At 38.5% G+C, this 5712-nt stretch overlaps 1 protein-coding gene across 2 annotated transcripts in view; it reads left to right on the forward strand.

Moving 5' to 3' along the window:
• The first annotated feature begins 1997 nt into the window (after positions 1 to 1997).
• LOC108279361 (inactive tyrosine-protein kinase PRAG1) overlaps positions 1998 to 5712 on the forward strand; it is a 24696-nt gene continuing 20981 nt past the window's right edge. For both annotated transcript variants that reach the window (XM_053687813.1, XM_017493567.3), the window contains exon 1: positions 1998 to 2196. The gene's annotated coding sequence lies outside the window, so the exon portion shown is untranslated. The remainder of the gene's footprint in view (positions 2197 to 5712) is intronic.

Here is a 5712-nt window from a genome sequence, read left to right on the forward strand (position 1 = left end):
TACAAATACAAATACAGATAATAAAGTAGTGGAACTATTAATAGTAATAAGAATAGCAAACCAAAACACCATCATTTTGTTTGTGTGTGTGCGTGCGGCTGCTTGTATAATTTAGATACTCGTCCTGTCTTGCTGTTGTCGGTCGTCCTGATATATGTCAGTGATATATGTAAGTGATGAGTTGTTTCCAGATAGAATCAACTTCAGCGTGTTTTATTTATATTGAGGCAGATAGTGGTTGATTTTTTCCCCCAATACCTCAGAATGGTTTTCTTGGTAATGAGAGCAAGGTGGTATGGTGATCTCATCCAGGATGCAGGCCACCATGCTCACACACATTCACACCTAGGGACAATGTATTTAGCATAGCCAGTCCACCTAGATACATGTTTTTGGACAGTAAGAGGAAACTATAAAACCTGGAGGAAACCTACGCAAACATGGGGAGAACATGTGAAACTCACAGACCTGAGCTCACAGCATCCTGAGCTCAGGGTTGAACACAGGACGCTGGAGCTGTGAGTTGGCAGTGCTACCCAGTATGCCACTCTGCCACCTACTATACCATGTATAATTTCTGGACCTCTCATACTTTACTGTATTACACTATAGCTACTGTATTATACTATAACCTGTTGTATACTACACATTATTATACTACTGTACTGTACTATTTCATTGTATAATATATCTACTAGGGATGTAACCGACATGAACATTAACATGAGCATTAACATGAATGTGCGGTTCTGCTTAATGGATTTACAGTGTTGATTCATTCATCAGAGTCACTGTGTTTTAAATTAGGCTACTAAATAAATCTGTTAGTAATTATCACAGGCAGGTAACAATATATCGAGAAAAAAGTCATAACTCTATAACAAAATGGTACATATGGTGCATACACAGCTATGCTTGGTGAGTATGTGTGTGTAATATATACTGAGCAAAAAAAAACAACAAAAAAAAAACATCCTCTCATTTGAAAACATCCTCAGTTGAAAACATTCAACTGTTTTTATTTCCAGAAAATTTCGTAACGTGTATATATTTGTATTAACATAAAAACATTCAACAACTGAGACATAAATTGAACAAGTTTCACAGACGTTTGACAAACACAAATGGAATAATGAATCCCTGGAAAAAAAGGGGGGGGGGGGGGGTAATATTAAAAGTAACAGTCAGTATCTGGTGGTCACCAGCTGCTTTAAGTACTACAGTGCATCTCCTCCTCATGGACTGCAGCAGATTGGTCAGTTCTTGCTGTGAGATATTACTCCACTCTTCCACCAAGGCATCTGCTGCAAGTTCTTGATCACGTCTTTGGAGACACACGGTTACATGTAATTTTCCACTGCAAGAACGATCAGCTGTCCTTCCTCTCTCCCTGTAGCACCGTCTTAGGCGTCTTACATTACAGACATTGCAGTTTATTGCTCTGGCCACATCTGCAGTCCTCATGCCTCCTGCAGCAGGCCTATGGCATGTTCACGCAGGTGAGCAGGAACCCTAGGCATGTTTCGTCTGGTGTTTTTCAGAGACAGTAGAAAGGTCTCTTTAGTGTCCTAAGTTATTGTAACTGTGACCTTAATCGCCTAGCGCCTGTAAACTGTTAGTGTTTTAAGGACTGTTCAACAGGTGCATGTGCAATAATTGTTTATGGTTCATTGAGCAAGCCTGAAAAACATCGTTTAAACCCTTTCCAGTAAAGATCTGTAAAGCTTATTTGGATTGTACAAAATTATCTTTAAAATACAGTCTCCTGAAAAAGGGCCTTTTTTTGAAGTATATATACCTTCACCAAGCACACACAAGTGTGTGTGTGTCTGTATGTGTGACAAAACTGATATACAGATACATAGATAGATAGAAAGACATAGATATATAGTGAATTAGGGAATTGAGAATATATCAGCTCCAATCTGGCAACATGTCCCTCCTGCGGATTAGTTAGCCACACCCCTTCCCTCTAGGCCCCGCCCCTTTGCTCGCGGTCTCTTCAGTCTGACTGATCCTGCGGAGACTGTAAGACATCAGAGGACTCGCGTGCTTCACATGTTCTCTCCTTCTGCAACTTGTCGCGTGAGGATTTTTAAATCCGAAACAGAAAAATAACCGTTAAGGATTTAAATTGTAACGGAAATCCGGTGGAGGCTGTGAGGGGTGTGGAGAGACCCGCGATGTTTAACTGAGGTAAAGCCTGGCTGTTTAATGTCTACCATCAAAATAACACCCCTAAAACCTGTCACGCGCGTTTGCGGTCGTTTTTGTTGTTGTTGTTTTTGGTGTTGTTGTTTTTTCTCTCTCAAACGGGTGTAGATTTTTGGGGTGTTTTTTTTTTTTTTAACCACATACGGGGAAATTTCACGTTAAACCACGTCTCATTAACATTCCTTTTGAGTTATGAAGTGCTCTTTGAGCAAAACGTGTTTTTCTGTTCGAGTTTATAAATTGATTAAAGTTGATAATGAGATGGATTGGGCCACATGGGTTAAATATAGTGTAGGGGTGCATTCATTCACATGTCCTACTCAGTAAACTTCTTCGAGGTGGAGTAGGAAGCTGAAAATCGCCTGGTTCCCTGTTGAACATGTGCATGAATGTAGGAAACGGAATCTCAAATGACATCCAGTGCAGGAGATACGGTGTAGGATCCATTATCTCACATTATTTCACACCATCTCACACCGCATGGAGGAAACTTTCCAGGAAGCTGAGTGTCGAGTGTCTGCATATTGAACCTGCATACATTTACACCTTTTATATAGTGTTCTTGTATGGGGAGTACCTAATCCCAAATATCAGTTATAAAGTGCACTAGACATGTTAAAGAACCAATTTGATCCTATCACAAACGTGATTTGAAGGAGGAACTTATGTCTTGCATAGCTCCATACTGGATTAGAGCTTTTACTTCATACCCTAGGTACTGTATAGTGCAGTATATAGGGTGTAGGAGCCAATATTTTACCAGTGACTGTGTTTGTACACAGCCTGTGTAGTGTCCCTGAGTAGGAAGCTGGATGCTAAAATGGTTCCCTTTTTTGTCAGCACTGTGAAGGAAGGAAGTTGGAGATTTGATGTAGTGCATTTATCAGGTGTAACTGTGTGTGTTAGCATTGACATTATGAAACTACAGAGTTGAGGAACTGGCCTAAAGCAGAGCTTCAGTTCCTGGATGAGTTCCTGTTCCTGCAGGAACCATGCCGGTTATTGTCTATAAAGGAAATGATGCAGAAGTGTGTCATCTTTTCTTTTTCTCTACGCTTTTTCAACTGGAGCTGCTCAGGAGCCCAGGGAAGCCTTTTTGAGAACCGCTCTAATTAGCATGAGGATTAGCAGTGACATTTGACATATTTGTTAATCCAGTTGTTGTTTTTTCTTGGACCACATTGTTAAGTTAGCTATTTAAAACAAAAACAATGATCGTAATTTGTTTTTAGTAATGTTAGTTTTTTGTTCCTGGCAACAAAATCACTCCATACACTATTCTTTGATACATTTTAGTACAGCAGTTTAGCAGAAACTGCTAGCTAGCTAGCTAATAATGCCCAAAATATGGATTATTAATGCCAGTATTTGGTTAGTGTTACACAGAGGTGATGTCATGGAGTTAGCCCCATGACCTTTAGTCAGTTAAGTAATCAATAAAATAGGTAATAACTAAGGGGGTGTGACTCGGAGTAGCTTTACTACAGGATATTAAAATCACGTACACGACTGAGACGAACACTAGAAGGTTGATTTTGTACGTATGGCGTCAAGAGAGACTGGGTTACACACTGAATAAATGCAGGAAATGAGAATTCAGCTTCTTTTCTTGAACACTGGAGCAGTTTCTACAGTATAATGTAAAAATATATATACGAGTCATGTACTATTCGTATTCATAGTTGCTGACTTAAATCCAAAGACTTGGTGTGAATATTAATGCAGGAAAAATTCCTCATATTCAGACACAGGTTATGCAGCTGCTTAGGTTTTTGGATCTTTTGGGGCTGTTAAAATCACCTGTATATTGTTCATGTCTCCAAGATTGCCAGACTTTCACTGAGTAGGTGTATCAGAGACTGGGTTTTTCCATAGTGTCTAGAACAAGCGTTTTCTTTTCATTTTCCTTTCATTTTTTTTTTTTTAATAGTAAATGTATAATTTCTGCATTTATTATTTATGCATTTCATATAGGCTATTTTATAGCACTTTTTATTTGCCATTTGATTTTTTGAATTAATAAAATAATACCAGTTTATTTATTTATTTATTTTTAAACTCAAACTCCCTCTCCTGTAATGATAAACATGCACCCAGTTTGAAAGATAAGCTGACCCAGCACTCATCTGCTGTGCTTGCAGCTCCCTTCATAATTTTATCAGGGAAAAAAATCAGTCGTTGAATTAATCAATGATTAAGATGTCTCCTCTGATGTCCTCCTTTTCATGGACTTTAAAGGTGACTAATTAATTAATTGCGTCATATTTATGCATTTAATATTGCTCTCGAATGGCATTCCACAGTATTTTCAGCATATATACCTCCTAAACCATACATTTCAGCGTGACATTTTGTGGTTACATCAAACTGTCTGACAGTTCAAGGAGTTCAAGGTCAGAATTGAGACACGCCTCTATCTTAGACAAACTCCTCCACCCCTTATATGTAACTCTCGTGCAACTCCTGAATAGTGCTTAAGCCAGTAGTTACGCCTGACGCCTGAATAATGATGTGCGCAATTACAGTATTAAGCTCTCGCTACACTCGCTTAACAATGAATATAGCTGTATATGCATTATACGCTATAAATCTATATAACGGAAACGTTTGGAATCAGTGGTTTATATAAAATAAAGTCTGTTTTTGGTTTGGATACAGCTCTGTAATGATTCGATTATGCTGTGTTTGGGGTGTGGCTCTGTAGGATGCTGATGTGCAGATGATTCCAGACTAAAGCTGCACATCATCACTATATCGTAGGAGTTAAGAGCAGAAGTGTGTTTAGTGAATTAAATAATGAGCGTTGACTAAAATGACAGGTGATTACACATCGGTCCCGGCTGTTACTGTGTATACACACACACAACCTTGGTGATTGGTTAAGTGAAACCCACTCTGACGCCGTAACTTAAGCCAAGTCTTTGTCTCGTCTTGTTGGTTATTGACGTGTTGGACCTGTGCGCCTGGAGTCTTAACGTCAGGATGTTCAGCTGCATTCCTCTCCGTCTCCTGAACAAACACTGTCTCAGCCCTCAGGGACAGATTTCCTTATGTACAGGACACGCTTTAACCGAACTTTATATAATAATGCAGTAGGGCTGGGCAATATTGCAAAAAAAAAAAAAAAAAAATCGTGATTTTATTATTTTTTTCAACTTTATGAACGAATCTCGATTACGATTAAAATTTTTTTGTTCTTAAATAACGCAATTGGGAGATTACGCGATTTGTTTATAGAGATTTTTATATTTTATAATGGATTTTGTAGCTGGAAAATGTAATGCAAAAATAGTAACAGCACCATGTATCGCAAATATCCCTTCTTTAAATAAAGGATATTTAAAGAAGATATATTTTTTGAGAAAAACATTTGCATATTGTTCACTGTTTGACGAAGAAGAAACATTTCAGTCGTCCCAGTTAGCTGTCTAGCTTGTTACTAACAAGATACGAACACGGGGTGTCCATTTTCCCACTTCGTCTGGCAAATGTGCCAAG

Source organism: Ictalurus punctatus, chromosome 18 (assembly GCF_001660625.3).
Source record: "Ictalurus punctatus breed USDA103 chromosome 18, Coco_2.0, whole genome shotgun sequence".
Classification (NCBI taxonomy): Eukaryota; Metazoa; Chordata; class Actinopteri; order Siluriformes; family Ictaluridae; genus Ictalurus; species Ictalurus punctatus.